This window comes from Nansenia antarctica (assembly GCF_963989245.1).
Source record: "Nansenia antarctica genome assembly, chromosome: 9".
In the NCBI taxonomy this organism is placed as follows: Eukaryota; Metazoa; Chordata; class Actinopteri; order Argentiniformes; family Microstomatidae; genus Nansenia; species Nansenia antarctica.
This window is the reverse complement of record NC_137679.1, coordinates 12,346,106-12,364,887: the sequence shown is the minus strand read 5'-3', so window position 1 is coordinate 12,364,887 and position 18,782 is coordinate 12,346,106. Positions and strand designations below refer to the sequence as shown.

Below are 18,782 nucleotides of genomic sequence, written 5' to 3'. Positions count from 1 at the left end.
GGCTGCCTAGTCTGGAGATAAACAGAATGATACAAGGCACATAGTAGGCTACACTAGTATGCTTAATAAAGCAACTGAAAAGGGCTGGGCTATGCTACTTTTAGTGCATGAGGATGAGGTAGGTTGTGATAAAGCCCATCAAACGTTTTGCATAAGAATTCAACATAAATTGCACTGACATGGAAAAACAAAAAGTGCATGTTTTCCTTGTAAACAACTTGTCTTGTATAGCCTACATTCACATTCTCACCTAAATAATAGACACGTTTTCCATTGGTGTTCCCTAATATACAAACTGAATACAATTCCTACCTCATAGAACCTTTGCTAGCCTAGTCTTCAGAAGCAGTAGCCTAGCCGCGGTGGTAGCCTAGCCTTCAGAAGCAGTAGCCTAGCCGCGGTGCAACACATTGAACACGCATTTGAAAACTGCAGGAAGACAGCAGACAGCTCAAAGGCTCAAGCAATCAATGAAAAAATAATGGAGTTGGTGGAGCCACCACCGCGGCTAGGCTACCTTCTGAAGACTAGGCTACCACCGCGGCTAGGCTACCTTCTGAAGACTAGGCTACCACAGCGGCTAGGCTACCTTCTGAAGGCTAGGCTACCACCGCGGCTAGGCTACCTTCTGAAGGCTAGGCTACCACCGCGGCTAGGCTACCTAGTGCTTGATATTCCTTCCATACAGTGTGCTTGCAATGGTGATTCTTAAGGTGACTTATGAGATTCGTTGTGTTGTAACTCGTAGACCTTTGCCCTCCTCTCCGAACTTTTGTTGAACATGTATTGCAAATTGCAAACGCAATATCTGCCTTAGAAATTGTGAAGAATGTCCACACCGGGGAAGGCATGTTTCGCTCGCGTCTCGTCTATACAAACTGCGTGCCTGAGCGCGGAAACCGGAAGCAGAGCGCGGAAACCGGAAACCGGAAGCAGAAATATTTCCGGCTTCATATTATCGGTTAAATATCGGCTAAATTTTATAATAAATACCGATACCGATAAACATTAATTCCTCAATATCGGGCCGATAAATATCGGTGCCGATAATATCGTGCATCCCTAATATATATATATATATATATATGTCATTTTAAAAAATCAAAAGTACCGAATTAAGTACCGTTTTGGTACCGGTACCGTTTTTAAAGTACCGTTTTTAAAGTATCGGTTAGGTACCGGTACCGGATAAAACCCAAACGATACCCAACCCTAGTAGGGCTGCAACAACGAATCGATGAAATCGATAAAAATCGATAATGAAATTCATTGGCGACGAATGCCATTATCGATTCGTCTTTTTTTTTTTTTTTTTTGGGTTTTGTTTCCATAACAAACCTACTTCCTGTTGACGCACGCCAAGCTGTCTGGCCGGTGTAGGCATCGCGAATCGCGAGTGAAGCTGTCTGCTGTCTGCTGTCAGGACATGCTAGTGAGTTAGCTAGCAGGGTTAGCTCGCTGCTGCCGCTAGCTGACTGTCACTACGCTGCTCGTCCAGCTGTAGTCTGCGTAGCTGTGCTGAGAACCAGAGCACTAACTATGTTTCTATAGAGGAGGGTTACACTAACTATGTTTCTATAGAGGAGGGTTACACTAACTATGTTCAGTGTTTCCTCCAGGAATTTTTACAATGGTGGCGGGTAGTGCTGACCGCGCGCGCGCAGCGTGCACGCGCATGAAACGCGCACGCGCGCTCAAAACAACGACGTAATTTCAGCCAAAACTCGAGGATGGTCCCAAAAAATAAAATGTTTTCCTGTACTTCTCCCGTGTGTCTCTTATTGTCTGTGTCTGCATGTTTTTCCAGCATGTAATTCCGTTGTCAATAAAAACAAAAACACTGATCTGACGTTTTTTTTCACAACGTTATTACTTGTCACTTTAAGCCCAGGAGGGAGTTAGCGATTAGCGATGTTTAGCTTAGCTTAGTTTAACAGAAGTATCTTCACTTTTAACATGACTTCCCGTGGTCGTAGAGGGCTGGTCGACGGCTTAAAATGACCGTGTAGACTTGTAGACCTTATCCAGCTATAGTCTTGTGTTTCTACCCCGGGCATAGCCGGTGTTATTCACGGACAAACACTCCTGTTAGAGTGGTTCTAGTACACTGGACATAGGTAACACATAGAGAGGCTTCTCCTCTCTCTCTCCATCCTACACTACACTACACTACGCATCCTATACTACACTACACTACGCTAGCTCGCGGTGTTCGGGTGACAGCCAGGGCGCGTTCGTAAATACGCTCTGGAAATCTGATCAGCACTCACGGAATGCCTCTTGTCCAATCAAATGACTTGGTCCCTTTATGACGTTGAACCCAGTGTGCGCTCCGGGGCTCTCAGAGCGAATTTACGAACGCAGCCTCAAGTTCAATACTCGCGACACACACGGACTGGTCCAGTTTCAGCGCTTGTGGGTGTGTCTAGCGCTGTGAAGGTCTGAAAAGCGGCCTAAATGTTTTTTTTTTTTGGGGTTGAGAAATCTGAATGGTGGCGGAGGAAATTCCATCGTGGCGGTCCGCCACGATGAAATGCATGTAGAGGAAACACTGTATGTTTCTATAGAGGAGGGTTACAGCTAACTATGTTTCTATAGAGGAGGGTTACACTAACTATGTTTCTATAGAGGAGGGTTACAGCTAACTATGTTTCTATAGAGGAGGGTTACACTAACTATGTTTCTATAGAGGAGGGTTACAGCTAACTATGTTTCTATAGAGGAGGGTTACAGCTAACTATGTTTCTATACAGGAGGGTTACACTAACTATGTTTCTATAGAGGAGGGTTACAGCTAACTATGTTTCTATAGAGGAGGGTTACACTAACTATGTTTCTATAGAGGAGGGTTACAGCTAACTATGTTTCTATAGAGGAGGGTTACACTAACTATGTTTCTATAGAGGAGGGTTACAGCTAACTTCCTATTGTTTTATTATATAAGTCCTGCTGGGCTCAGCCCTTCCATGGTCTCCTGCTCTCCATGCAAATGCGTTAGTGTGAGTTCTGGCGAAGCGTCAGCTAAATGACTGTAATGTAATGCGATAGCCAGTGAGTGTTTGCTCGCATTCATGAATTCAATATTGCATGACAAGTGTATTTAGCTAGCTGGCTAACGTCAGTGGTAGAGCAGAGGTGATAAGCTAAAGGCTAGCTAGTGGTAGCCTACCAAGCTACCCGTGAGTTAGAGTGAGGCACTGACTGTAGCCTAGCCTATTGTATGGAGTGAGAGGACACATTGCATTGTTTTGGAGCATATCTGTTATATAAAAATATTAGTGTCTTGTCTGTAGCCTATATTGCACTTTGGGTTACTGACCTTTACATTAAGCAAAGTTATTACCTAAAACAATGCATGTATTGAGCTAGAGTTCAACTACTTTATTGAAACAATCTACCGCCATAGTCCATGGCCTGTTGTTAAACCTATTTGATGTAGCAACGCCTTTTTTATTTATATTATTTATTATTTTTTATTAATACCGTATTTTCCAGACTATGTCGCGCTTTTTTTCATAGTTTGGCTGGTCCTGCGACTTATAGGGCCGGTTTCACAGACAAGGCTTACGCCTAGTCCTGGACTAAATCACACTTTCAATGTAAAATCTCCATTGAAGATGCTTTTTAGTCCAGGATTAGGCTTAAGCCTTGTCTGTGAAACTGGCCCTTAGTCAGGTGCGACTTATATATCAATATATATATAATTTCATACTGACTGACATGAACCAAGGAGTAAACATTACCGTCTACAGCCGACAGAGGGCGCTCTGGGCTTGTGACAACTATATGCTGCTCCTTTTCCCCTGAAGAAGTGATCTAAAACATTAGCTTGTTGAAGCTAAGCAAACGGTAGCTTAGTGAACTTGCTTACTGGTAACTTGCTTGTTGGACTCGCTGGCTTGTTATGTTAATTTATCCTATTCAGCCTCCCAGGTATGTTCTTTATGCTATTGTGTAGCTGAATAACTGTTAATGTGTTCAGTGTTTCCCCTAGGTTTGCTGCCTTGGGAGGGTGGCATGGGTGGATCCTCCACCTCCACCCCCCCCCCCCGTTGTGAAATGTTAATTTCTCCTCACCCCCGCTCGCCCCCCCCCACAATTAGTGTAACAGATTAGTAACGGAACAAGTTATCTCTGTAATATCATAATATCAATTATGTGACTAGAACAAATATGATAATTTATAGACTTTATTGTTGAGCCACAAAGCCATCACTTATGTTTTATTAATTGTTTTACTTAGAGATGCTCCGATCAGGGTTTTTGGTGCCGATCACCGATCACTGGAATCAGTGATCTGCCGATCCGATATCACCGATCACAGCGGCGAAAATGGCAATTGAAGCATTCTATTTATTGTGTAGCATTATTTATGTTTTTAATTTTTCTTAACACCATTGACATTGTATATTAAGTATTCAAATGAAATTAGGAGATGAGAAAGTATCATGAATTGACAACCATCTGTTTTATTGAATTCACAACCACCTGTAGCTTACTTCAGGAAAAACAAATAAAATGTGAAAATAAAAATCATAATAAATAAAATGTACACTGTCACATCAAATGTGCAACATTCCACTCGAATGAGAGGAACTAGGGGCTCTTAGAGAACTTGGAGCTTATACTGTAACTGTAGCTTTCCTGAGGAACAATAAACATACCCAAACTAAACTGCAACATAAACAGACTATAGCCAAATATAAAATACTGTTTCAAGTCAGTCAGTTTCAAGTCATATTTAGGAGGAGATAAGACAGCAAGTCAGCAATAATCAATAAAACAAAAAAAACAAAACATTGCACCTAAGGAGATTTCAGACTCGAACCTTACTTCTTAAGCAGCATCACTGGCAGATTAGCCTTGAGAAATACAAGCATCTCAGCGTTTTTGGCACTCAGCCTGTTCCTTTTATCATCTAAAATATGTCCTGCTATGCTGAAAAGTCGCTCGCTATCTACACTTGTGCAAGGTGCACAGAGGAAGACCTAAAACTCGCGTGCTAATAGTTGTTGTTGCTATGGGCCTTAGCCTAGCTTAGTGACTTCCTGCTCGCTGGGTCACATGACGTCGCTGAACCCTACCTACACTACGCTCGTGAAGTCGCGCTGGAACTCTGACCAGCACTCGTGGAACGCCTCTCGTCCAATCAAAGCACTCGGTCCCTTTATGACGTCGAGCCCAGTGTGCGCTTCGGCGCTCTCGGAGCGAATCGACGAACGCAGCAAATGCCGTATGATATTCGTGGTATTGAAAGACCTTGCGTGCGTTCCTCCGCGAGATATTTCTTTTGAGCAGACATTACAAACGGCATATTTGTTGTCTCTTTCCGACACTGTGTAATATTGCCAGACTGGCGACGCCATTTCTCTATGTAAACTGATCGGCCGTGTTTGATCGGCCGTTTTGAGAACTCCGATCAAAACCGATCAAGGGCATATCGGCCGATATCGATCGGCGCCGATCAGATCGGAGCATCTCTAGTTTTACTGTTTTGACACTAACAATCTTGACTTCAGTCTTCACTATCTGTCCACTTTCTCACCTGGTTCTTCCTGCTCTTGCTCTCTCACTCTCTCTCTCTCTCTCTCTCTCTCTCTCTCTCTCTCTCTCTCTCTCTCTGTCATCTCCATCCTCCTCTCTCCCTCTTTGCACTGACAATCACACACAAACATATGTGACAGGGTCTGGTTAAAAAGTCTGCAAGTCTGGCAACATAATTTTTCAGTTTTTTACTACCTTTCATTATCTACCTGTCATCTGTCAGTGATGACATGCTGACATGTTTAAATAGCAAAAATGTTTTGCTAATTCAAGATTCATGTTTTTTTATTGCCATGTGTGTCAAACGTTTATTACATCCTATTACAAGTAATGAAGAGGGGTGCTGAGGGTGCTGCACCAGAACCATAGGTTCTCAAGGCTACTTGTGGTCTTGACTACCTGTCCACTTTCTCACCTGGTTCTTGCTCTCTCTCTCTCTTTGGTGTGCTGACTCCATCCTGCTCTCTCTCCTCCTCCTCTCCCTCTCTATCCTCCTCTCTCCCTCTTTTGCTGTCCACCGAAAGGCAAACATAACAACCAGAATATGTATAATCTAATAAGAGGTATAAATTGATCCATATCAATTTATAACATCATTCTAATTGTATATTGGGTTGCTGTGGGCAATGCAGTCAGATATGTCATTTTGACTTGACTCTCTCACCTGAAAAACAATCTTATGTCCATCTATGGAAAAACAGACATTTCCAATGAGTGAGGGTTTGTTCCAATGCTTCAATCCACTTTTTTATTGTATTTTATTACCATAAAGCCCAATTCTAGCAGAATAAGACATATTATATTATTACTACTACTAGAGATGCTCCGATCAGGGTTTTTGGTGCCGATCACCGATCACCGATCACTGGAATCAGTGATCTGCCGATCCGATATCACCGATCACCGATCACAGCGTCGAAAATGGCAATTGAAGCATTCTATTTATTGTGTAGCATTATTTATGTTTTTAATTATTCTTAACACCATTGACATTGTATATTAAGTATTCAAATGAAATTAGGAGATGAGAAAGTATCATGAATTGACAACCATCTGTTTTATTGAATTCACAACCACCTGTAGCTTACTTCAGGAAAAACAAATAAAATGTGAAAATAAAAATCATAATAAATAAAATGTACACTGTCACATCAAATGTGCAACATTCCACTCGAATGAGAGGAACTAGGGGCTCTTAGAGAACTTGGAGCTTATAGTATACAGTAGCTTTCCTGAGGAACAATAAACATACCCAAACTAAACTGCAACATAAACAGGCTATAGCCAAATATAAAATAAGTCATATTTAGGAGGAGATAAGACAGCAAGTCAGCAATAATCAATAAAACAAAAAAACAAAACATTGCACCTAAGGAGATTTCAGACTCAAACCTTACTTCTTAAGCAGCATCACTGGCAGATTAATAATTATTTATAATGATTATAATAATAATAATAATTATTATTATTATTATTATTATATATAATTATTATAATAAAAAATTAATAATAAGATAATGACAATAAAGTCCATAAATAAAATAAATAAAGATTAGCCTTGAGAAATACAAGCATCTCAGCGTTTTGGGCACTCAGCCTGTTCCTCTTATCATCTAAAATATGTCCTGCTATGCTGAAAAGTCACTCGCTATCTACACTTGTGCAAGGTACACAGAGGAAGACCTAAAACTCGCGCGCTAATAGTTGTTGTTGCTATGGGCCTTAGTCTAGCTTAGTGACTTCCTGCTCGCTGGGTCACATGACGTCGCTGAACACTACCTACACTACGCTCGTGAAGTCGCGCTGGAACTCTGACCAGCACTCGTGGAACGCCTCTCGTCCAATCAAAGCACTCGGTCCCTTTATGACGTCGAGCCCAGTGTGCGCTTCGGCGCTCTCGGAGCGAATCAACGAACGCAGCAAATGCCGTATTATATTCGTGGTATTGAAAGACCTTGCGTGCGTTCCTCCGCGAGGTATTTCTTTTGAGCAGACATTACAAACGGCATATTTGTTGTCTCTTTCCGACACTGTGTAATATTTCCAGACTGGCGACGCCATTTTGTAAACTGATCGGTCGTGTTTGATCGGCCGTTTTGAGAACTCCGATCAAAACCGATCAAGGCCATATCGGCCGATACCGATCGGCGCCGATCAGATCGGAGCATCTCTAACTACTACCATCTATTATTACTAATCACCTCTGAGCTAGCTAGCTAGTTCGTTAACACTATTCACACAATGGAACTATACACGTTCTAGTCACCATGGAACTACAATCAGACACTTTCTAGTTAAGTCACAATAATAACGAACAATTTGAACCAATGTTTTCTGTCAGAAATTCAGAAATTATATTTGCTACGGTTACTTACTTTGCTTACTTTCATCTGCTGACTTCTTACTTCATCTCTCTCTCTCTCTCTCTGTCTCTCTCTGTCTCTCTCTCTCTCTCTGTCTCTCTCTCTCTGTCCTTCTCTCTCTCTCTGTCTCTCTCTGTCTCTCTCTGTCTCTCTGTCTCTCTCTCTCTCTGTCTCCCTCTCTCTCTCTCTGTCTCTCTCTGTCTCTCTCTCTCTCTGTCTCTCTCTCTCTCTCTCTCTCTCTCTCTCTCTCTCTGTCTCTCTCTCTGACCGGAGTGTGTAACATCATGACTGTAATTGGGCTAGAATGATTTCAGAAAATAATAATAATAATCAAATCAAATCAAATCAAATTTTATTTGTATAGCGCATTTCTTACAAGATGCAACTCAATGCGCTTTACACAATGAAAATGTTCAGTCAATCAGTCAATCAATCAATACTGACAGAGCCGCGAGCAGGCAAAAGTAAAAACCTGTATACTATGTAGCCAGGAAAAAATTCCCTTGCAGCCCTCTACCAATAGAGCGACTACTAGCCAGTTTGCCTACCAGTACCCAGCGGTCCCCAAGGGGAGGCCAAGGACCACCGGCACAAAGCAAGCAAGCAAGGGCAATAATAATAATAATGATAATAATAATAATGATCGTCCATATCGCCAGATTCGGGTTGGGTGCGTTTAATAAACGCGGGAAGTTAGCCTGCTTGTCAGAGGTTTGGGGTCTACGTCCATCCATTACTAAAACTATGATTGTTGGCCTTTATTTGCACTTACAGCAGAGACGAATGGCTTGTTTGAGATGAGCACGTCAGAGCGTGTGTGTGGAGGGAGCTGAGCCCCGCCCTTCGTGAAACGAGGAGACAAGCGGACAAGCGTGGCAGCAAAACGCACAGAGGAGAAACATTAAATGAGGGTGCACAATGCACATAAATTAGGCAAATGACACAGAATAAACATATTTCGACCACATAATAAACATATTTCGGCCATATACAACTGGGAGAAAAATATTATTATAAAAAAATTAAATAAAATGAACCAAATTGACATTGAACATTTTTCTTGCGGGGGCGGGAGGTCCCGTTGGGGGGGGGTGGGGGGGCCCCCCCAAGGCAATGGTAGGGGAAACACTGAGTGTTACGTTAACATACCGGACTTCTATTCAGCCTGTTGTTCTGTGTGCTATTGTGTAGTTGAATAAACTTGCCTTTCCAGATTAAATGTCTGTTCTTGGTCTTGGATTTTGTGAAATATATTTCTAAATAAATGCGACTTATAGTCCAGTGCGACTTATATATGTTTTTTCCTCTTAATGTCACATGTTTTGACTGATGCGACTTATACTTCGGAGCGACTTGTAGTCCGGAAAATACGGTACTTATTCATTTTGCACATGGAATGGAATGGAATGGAATGGACTTTATTGTCATTGCTACAGTACAGGTACCAAACAACGAAATTTAGGAGGGGAGGCTCCCCTGGTGTTTAGGAAAGGAAAAAGAAAACACATTTTAGAAAAAGCATAGATGCATAAAATCACAAGAAGGTAAGGAGCTGGTTTACATCAATAAAGGCTATGTACACAATCCACTGTACTATACTGCACAGATAGTCAACTAGGGTTGTCATATTGCACAAAAAGTATTTTTTCACATTATTTTAAAGTGTCACAGTTTGCAGGCTTGAAAATGTACATGTTTGTGCCTCAGCACTAGCTGCCATACAATCCGTCCGGACTGTCCTGGGCCCAGAACTTAGGCCTTTTCTGTGTTCAGGGCCTTGACGGCCCTGTGGTAGAAGCTGTTCTTCAGTCTGTTTGTCTTAGCGGCCGGGGTCCTGTACCTCCTGTTCGAGGGCAGCTTGACAAAGTGTTCGTGCCCAGGGTGGGTCGGGTCCTTGGAGATCTTGGAGGCCCTCCTGAGACAGCGTGTTTTGTACAGCTCCTCCAGAGAGGGGAGGGGGGCGCCGGTGATCTTCTGTGCTGTTCTCACGACTCTCTGTAGCTCGTTTCTCTCCGCTGTTGTGCAGCTGTGGAACCAGTTGGAGATGCCGAAGGTGAGGATGCTCTCCACTGCGCCGTGGTAGAAGGCCACCAGTATCTCCTGCTTGTTGTGTTGTTTCCTGAGGCATCTCAGGGTGTATAGCCGCTGTTGTGCCCTCTTGATGGTGCCTTTAGTGTTGTCCTTCCAGGCCAGGTCATCCCGCATGTTGTGTCCCAGGAATCGGAGGGTTGAGACTATCTCCACGCTCTCTCCGTCGATGAGCAGGGGCTGGATCTCGGACTTTTTCCTCCTGAAGTCTACGATGAATTCCTGGGTCTTTGACTTGTTTAGCAGCAGGTTGTTAACCTTGCACAGCTTGCTCAATTGCTCTACCTCATCCCTGTACGCCGCCTCGTCCCCCCCCGAGATACATCCCACCACGGTGGTGTCGTCTGCAAACTTTACGATGTAGTTGCTGGGGTGGATGGGGGTGAAGTCGTGGGTGTAGAGGTTGTAGAGGATGGGGCTTAGCACGCAGCCCTGGGGTGACCCAGTGCTGAGGCTGAGGGCTGTGGAGGTGTGGGGGCCCACCCGCACCCTCTGGGGGCGGTCGGTCAGGAAGTCCTTGATCCACGCACATATAGAGTGTGATAGACCCAGGTCTAGTAGTTTGGTCACTAGCCTGTCTGGAAGGATGGTGTTAAAGGCGGAGCTGAAGTCCACGAAGAGCAGTCTCGCGTAGCTGTTTCCCCTCTCCAGGTGGGATAGAGTGGCGTGGAGAGTCGTCGCTATGGCGTCCTCTGTGGACCTGTGGGCTCTGTAGGCGAACTGGTATGGATCCAGGTTGGGCGGGAGGCGTGTGAGTATGTGGGCCCGGACTAGTTTCTCAAAGCACTTCATGATGATTGGTGTGAGTGCCACCGGGCGGTAGTCGTTTAGGCAGCTCACCGTGCTTTTCTTCGGGACTGGGATGATAGTTGAGGTTTTCAGGCAGGGTGGGACGGTGGCCTGGGACAGGGACTGGTTAAAGATGTTGGTGAAAACCCCGGCCAGCTGGTCGGCGCAGTCTCTCAGCACCCGTCCCAGGACGCCATCCGGCCCCGAGGCTTTCCTGGGGTCCACCGCCTTCAGTACGCGTCTCACCTCGTGCTCTGTGAGGGTGAGGCTGCTGAGAGCTGGAGAGAGTGGTCTGTGTTGTGGTTACCTCCGTTCGCCCCTCATCGAACCGGGCGTAGAAGGTGTTCAGCTTTCCCGCCAGCAGGGGGTCGTCCTCTGCGGCTGTGAGCCTGTTGGCTCTGAAGTTTGTCATCTGCTGAACCCCCTGCCACATCCGCCTGGAGTCGTTGCTCAGGAGGCATTCCTCAATCTTCTCTCTGTGCTCTGCCTTGGCCGCTTTGATGCCGCGCTTTAGGTTGGCCCTGGTGGAGCTGTACAGCGGTGTGCGCTTCCCTGCGAAGAAGGCGTTGTCCCTCTCATTTATCAGTTTTTGGACCTTCCCAGTCATCCATGGCTTCGTGTTGGGGTAGACCCGGACCCGTTTGTCCACGGTGACTGAGTTGGTGCAGTTCACTATGTGGTTCAGAACCGACGACGTGTACTGTTCCAGGTCCTCATGCTCATATTCCTGCCATAGGGTGTCATTTAGGCAGATCTGCAGTGGAGCGGACCCTTCTGGCCAGGTTCTGACAGTCTTAGTGGTGGTGGGAGCACTTTTCCCCATTGTAGTGTATGCAGGAATCAGGAGGATTGACACATGGTCAGACATGCCTAGATGAGCTAGCGGACTAGCCTTGTAAGCACGTTTGATGTTGGTGTATACCTTATCCAGTGTTTTTTCTCCTCTCGTTGCGCATTTTACATGCTGGTAGAACTTGGGTAGTACTGCCTTCAGGTTGACATGATTAAAGTCCCCCGCTATGATGTGAATAGCCTGTGGATCAGTACTTTGTTGGCTACTAATGACGTCATATAGTCGCGCCAATGCTACTTTGCTGTCTGAGCTAGGTGCTATATACACACATGTAATTAGCACCGCGTTAAACTCCCTAGGCAGGTATGTGGGTCGGCATTTAACAGTCAAGTATTCTAGGTCTGGGGAGCAGTGGCTACTTACAGTTTTCGTGTTTAAGCACCAGCTATCCTTCGTCGATATTATGATCCCACCTCCTCTTGACTTCCCGCTACGCTCCGTTCGGTCAGCGCGATGTAGCGTTCGGCCCTCTAAGCTAACGGTAGCGTCCACAATGTTGTCATTTAGCCAGGTTTCGGTCAGAATAATCACACAGCTATCCCCTACGATGCTGTTTTTGGCCACCTGTAGTCTCAGTTCATCCATCTTGTTAGTCAGGGATCTGACGTTAGAGAGGAAAATGCTTGGTAGGGCTGGCTTGTTTGGGTTTCTCCTTAGCCTTGCTAACAGGCCTCCCCTACGGCCTCGGGGTCGCTTACGATCTCGCCTCCGTCGCTTCCGCCTCAGGGAGGGGACTGAGAACCAAGGTTCGCCCGGTACACGGGCTATCTCGTAATATATCCTGTGTTGCTTTAGAAACTCCGCTGTAACTGTCTTGTCGTTTTGCGTGCCGATTTCTAATAAGTCGAGCCTGCTGTAGGTACTATTTACACAACTGTTCCCTATAAGTACTAGAATAAAAGTGTACATACAAATGTGTTTACAAACATAAAGAAACACCAGTGTGGTCGCCCCCCGAGCTGCGCGGACTAAGCGCGCGGCCATCTTGGAATCTAAATATGTACTATATGTATAGGCCTGGCTGATTTAGAAAACATAAAATAAAATTTGCAATAGAAATCTGTTTTTTTTTGTATCCGATTAATCGGAAAAATAATCGGCAGATTAATCGATTATCAAAATAATCGTTAGTTGCAGCCCTACTATTAGGGGTGTAACGGATCACCTAACTCACGGATCGGATCGTGTCACGGTTTTTGAGTCACGGATCGGATCATTTTTCGGATCAACACAAAACATTTTTGTTTTTATAAAAACTGCTTTTTCCTTGAATTCTGTAAAAACACCACTTTTACTATGTGACAAAAACCAACAACATTCAAGATGTCAAAACTGGTCATATATATATATACATACATATATATACAGTATATAACATATTCTACACTCAAACATTACATAATTATACTGAAATACACTCAATTTAAATGATAGGAGAGAGGGAGGAGGCGCCTGGTTGCAGCAGTGAATCACTGGGCTCTTTAAAGCAGATTAATAAACATGTTTTATGCCACTTTTAACTAAATAATAAAGTGAACCCTTATTTTGAACATGGTATGAAAAAAATGCCTACATTATCAGAAGTTGTCGAGCTACCTTTTTCGTGCCTCCCGTCATAGTTGACAGAGAAGCCAAAGTGCTCCCATACATGGGATTTAAATGACGAGGGAGGCATTTCGAGTTCTTCTCCGCCGAACAACGTAACATGATACACTTGGGCCGCGTTCGTAAATTCGCTTTGAGAGCGCCGGAGCGCACACTGGGTCTGACGTCATAAAGGGACCAAGTCATTTGATTGGACAAGAGGCGTTCCTTGAACGCTGATCAGATTCCAGAGCGGATTTACGAACGCAGCCTTGTTGTTGTGGATTCCCAGCTTCACGTGTAGTGAGCAAACAACGGATTATTTTTCTTTCGCATTATCAACCTATCATTGCGCTTTAGAGTAAAACAAAGCCCGCAACTGTCGCGTCTATCTTTTCATGGCAACTCTACATTGTGATTTACAAGAGATATTAAGTAATATTATTACTTGTTAACAGTGATACAGTATATAGGTTTGCTTCTCTGTCCACTTTATCCAAGCTAGACCCCCTGTATCATTCGGTTCTAAGATACATCACCAATAGTGCCTTCAGGACCCATCACTGTACACTGTATAGTCTGGTTGGATGGCCATCTCTTTCTGTCAGAAGGCTCCAACACTGGTACACTCTTGTGTTTAAAATCATCTCTGGCTTCTTACCGAATTATCTGGGCCTGAAGTTCATCCCTATACCGAGTGGCTCGGGTCTCAGGTCTCGTAGATGGCTACAATACAAGGTGCCACTTATCATGAACAATGTTGGAAGGGCAAGCTTGTCTTATTATGGCCCTTGGTCTTGGAATGACCTACAGACTACTTTTAAATTAGAGGCCCTTATTTCCATAAGTATCTTCAAGCGTAGATTAAAGGATGTGGTCACCGCTCGCTGTACCTGCTTTGGTTAGACTTCTCAATGTTTTAATCACCTTGTAAATACCCCTACCATTGTTTGTCTATTGTATTGTTGCCACTGTCTTATGTCCTGTCTTGTTATCTGAACTGTTTTTTAAGCTACTATTTTGACCCTGTCTTGGCCAGGTCTCTCTTGTAAAAGAGGTTTTAATCTCAATGTGACTTCCTGGTAAAATAAAGGTAAAAAAAAAAAAAACGGATCACGGAATTTCCGTGATCCGTTACACCCTTACCTACTATACTATACAATACAGTGTTTCCCCTAGGTTTGCTGCCTTGGGGGGACCTTGGAATTGGCATTGAATTGGAATTGGGGTGGCATGGACCCTGCGACATACCAGCGTCATGTCCAGGGGGTGTACTTGTACATCAAGCCGCCTCACACTACGGAAACAGGAGATAGGCTCCTGCCCTATCGGTTCACAAGGCTACTTATGTGGTCTTGACTACCTGTCCACTTTCTCACCTGGTTCTTGCTGTCTCTCTGGTGTGCCGACACCATCCTGCTCTCTCTCCTTCTCTCCCTCTCTATCCTCCTCTCCCTCTTTTGCTGTCAACCAAAAGGCAAACATAACAACCAGAGTATTTCTAATCGAATAAGAGGTATAAATTGATCCATATCAATTTATAACATAATTATAATAGCTTTTGGATTGCTGTAGGCAATGCAGTCAGATAATGTCATTTTGACATTACTCTCACCTGAAAAAAGATCATGTCCAACTATAAAAAAACTGACATTTCCAATGCTTCAATCCACTGTCCATGTACTGTAAATATGCCATTATGGTATTACCATGAAGCCCAATTCTAGCAGAATAAGAAAGATTGTATATCTACTTTAACTAAAAGAATAAAGTCAAGTGCATCCAGTTAGCTCTTTAGCTGACAAGTGTGCAGCAGACTAGCTCATCTCATCACCTCTGAGCTATCTAGCTAGCTTGCTAGTTCTTTGACTATTTACACCATGGAATTATAGTCACACACTTTCTAGTCACAATAATAACGACCAATTTTAACCAACGTTCTCTGTCAGAACACTCAGCAAGTATATTTGCTAACGTTTCAACTTGCTTACTTTCATCTGCAGACTCTCACCCGGCAAAAACTCTCTCGCGTCTCGCGCACACTCGCGCACACACTCGTCTCGCGCACAATCTTGTATTATTCTCCAGCGCGGCACAGTACGAAACGAAGTGTGGAGATAGGTTTGACTATGCGAGACTACTGGCGGACTAATGTTACCAACGAGCCTATGGGCTTGCCACTCGCCAGATTCGGGTTGGGTGTGTTTAAAAAACGCAGATATTTTAGCCTGCTTGTCAGATGTTTGGTGTTTACATCCGTAATAATTCCTCTTTCTAAGGGGGGCGGGTGGTTCCGTTGGGGGGGCGGCCCGCCCCCCCAAGGCAATGGTAGGGGAAACACTGCAATAAAACACTGTGCTGTACTCGATGCTATGCTATAAATATCCTAACTTTTCCTATATCTGAACCTTATGTACACAAGGGTTGTCATATTGCACATAGTATTGTTGCACATTCATTTAAAGTATTAATGCATTTTAACATTGAGACATATATTTTGTATTGACTATAAAATAGTATTAATGCATTTAAACATTGAGACAAGAAGCTGTCTTCTGTACCCGCTCTCCCAATATCTCAAACTGTGACCCCCCTCCCCAAGAAAAAGTTTCAGGCACAGGATTTTTTCCCACTTTAAGCCCTGTAATTAGCTACTGACGTTGTTTACCTTGCATTCCTACCCTGTCTATTAGCTGCTGCTTTATCCTAACCGATAGATTCAAATGAATGTTACCCGAAACTGTTGGTTTGCGTTAGCTACTTGACACAAACAGCTAACCTGCTTTTAATGACATACACCCCTCTATCTAATTCCTGCCGGTGAATATCATTTACCAAACCAAATATGACTCCTGTGCTTTCACTTCACAAACCACACACTTCCGTAGCTAACCCTAACTTAGCTAATTCATAGCTTTCAGTCACGTGGTTTCTTCCCTAGCAACCACCAAACTGACGGGCAAAAAGTATCATAGCAACATCGCTCAACATGGCTGCCTACTATTTAGACCACCTCACTCATGAAGAACTATCAAGATACACGACGGTGATAGGAGTGGAGGATTGACACCATTCAAATAGTGTTGGATTCCCCGTCTTCTACTCTACCCGGACACGTTGGAATTATTTTCCTAACTCCCGGAGAATCAAAGTTATTGACCTGCAAACCACCGCGCTGACACCCCGAGAAGATATACTTTTAATATGAAACTCGATCAACCGGGCGTTCACCGGCTGCTGGACGAAACTCCCAACTCCCGCTGTCGGCGAGGGAATATTTCTACCCGGGAATTCGCTCCTTGCTGTGTCCACGGTGATAGGAGTGGAGGATCGACTCCATTCAAATAGTGTTGGATTCCCCGTCTTCTACTCTATCCGGACACGTTGGAATTATTTTCCTAACCCCCGGAGAATCAAAGTTATTGACCTGCAAAGGGTGCCTCCTTGACCGGCTTTTCCCGTGAATAACACCGGTTATGGAGGTGGTACAAACATAAGACTATTATTGCTAAATTCACCATCAGTATACGGTCATTTTGAGTAGTGTTGTTCCGATACCGATACTAGTATCGGCATGGCCACCGATACGCACAAAAATGCTGGTATCGGTATCGGCGAGTACTAACACAAAAAAAAATCCGTTTTTTTTTTTTTTTTTAAGTACTAAAGTTATTTTGTTTGTAAATGTTCACTTGCTGTTGCACTACTACTACGACTGTTTTATATCTTAAATGGATATTGCACTGATTGGCATCTGTGAGAGCCACATTTCAGGTTTTATAAGGGGTTGATTTTCTTGTCACCATACCAGGTAGACAATAAAAAAAAGTTCTATAGTATTCACTCTCTGTTGGTATTTTTTCCTGTTTTACAAAGGTTTTGAGCAGTGCCAGACTAAGTGTTAGCAATAATTTTACATCGAGGTGAGTATGCGGCTCAAAAAACATGTATTTTTGTTTTGTTTTTTCAAACGCCGTGGTATCGGATCGGTACTCGGTATCGGCAAGTACTGCACGGTCAGGTATCGGTATCGGTATCGGGATCAAAAAATGGTATCGGAACAACACTAATTTTGAGTACTTAACCACCGCGCTGACACCCCGAGAAGATATACTTTTAATATGAAACTCGATCAACCGGGCGTTCACCGGCTGCTGGACGAAACTCCCAACTCCCGCTGTCGGCGAGGCGAGGGAATATTTATATCCGGGAATTCGCTCCTTGCTGTGTCCACGGTGATAGGAGTGGAGGATCGACTCCATTCAAATAGTGTTGGATTCCCTGTCTTCTACTCTATCCGGACACGTTGGAATTATTTTCCTAACCCACGGGAAATCAAAGTTATTAACCCGCAAAAAGTGGGTTTTGCCCGTGGGTTTTGCCCGCAAAAAGTGCCTTTTGCCCGTCAGGTGGGCGTTTCCACTATGCTGTGACGTCACATGAAAGCTATGAATAGGACTAGCATTGGTGTTTAGCTAGCCTATTGCTCCCTAGCCTAAAGCTAATGCGGTTAGCTCAGTTATCAAACAAACACATTCACAAATCATTCAATCGTTCAAATCCCGGAGGAGCGCCCCAATTATGTCACGACCCAACAGCAATGTGCGTACATTGATAGTCAATGGGCTCGTTCCCACACAGGGCCGAGGCCGGACACAGGTAGATTAGCTCAGGGTTAGCTGACAGCACCCAGGTAGATGTTAAGGGGAAATGGCTTACCTGGCTCCGATGTATCGTGGCGTGGTCCGCGGGGATACTGAACAGCCCGCACGTTCGTTCAGTGGGGTGTTCCTTCCCGTTCAGTATTGACATATAACAAAACAAACAAAACCGGACACGACACAACACGACCTCGGGGGTAATCCACTATTCCACACGGTAATAGTCTTGATAATAATTGTCAAAGGGGTTCTCTTCTAGGTAAGGCGTCTCAATCAGTATTTCTCTTCTCCGTTAACTCCACTCTCTCGACCCTCAGGTAGCAAATGAGCACCTGTCATATACCTTTCGAGAGACCCGCCAACAGGCAAGCCACTCCCCCATGTACCCTGGGTAGCCAATCAACACCCCCTGAGCTTACCATGACAACTAGGAACAGTTGGATCGTGACAGTATCAAAACTGAAAGTCATAAAAACACGAGTTAGACGACTCTGCGCGTTTTAAAGTTGGATTTGTGTGAAGAGCTTGTTGTATGGTGGATTTTCTCTCCCTAACCCTCATGAATTCAGAGAAGGAATTTAGCAATAAATGGTACCATTTGTTATTCAGGGAGACAGCCAGCCAGGAGGTAGGCTACTAATGATGCCCAGAGTAATCATGAGAAGGGCTTGGAATAGGCCTATATGGGGGAAAAGAGTTAGCCTAATCACTGATCAAAGGGTTTCACAGCAACAGGCCCAGGATATTGAGCTGGGAGTTGGGGGCACGGTATGTAAATGAGTATTTGGGGAGGGGTCCACAGGAGAATTCTATAAGAGATGATATTTCTGAGTGCCTAGAGAGTTGCATCGTGAACTCGCTCAGGCCCCGGTCTATAATAAAGGGCCTCTTGTGATCAGC

At 44.2% G+C, this 18,782-nt stretch overlaps 1 pseudogene across 1 annotated transcript in view; it reads left to right on the top strand.

The window, feature by feature from the left end:
- Nucleotides 1-18,782, top strand: part of LOC308165338 (putative ATP-dependent RNA helicase TDRD12) — a 96,846-nt pseudogene that overhangs the window by 43,537 nt on the left and 34,527 nt on the right. The window contains exon 16 of the transcript in view: nt 18,200-18,273. The product of the transcript in view is annotated as a putative ATP-dependent RNA helicase TDRD12 (transcript). The remainder of the gene's footprint in view (nt 1-18,199; nt 18,274-18,782) is intronic.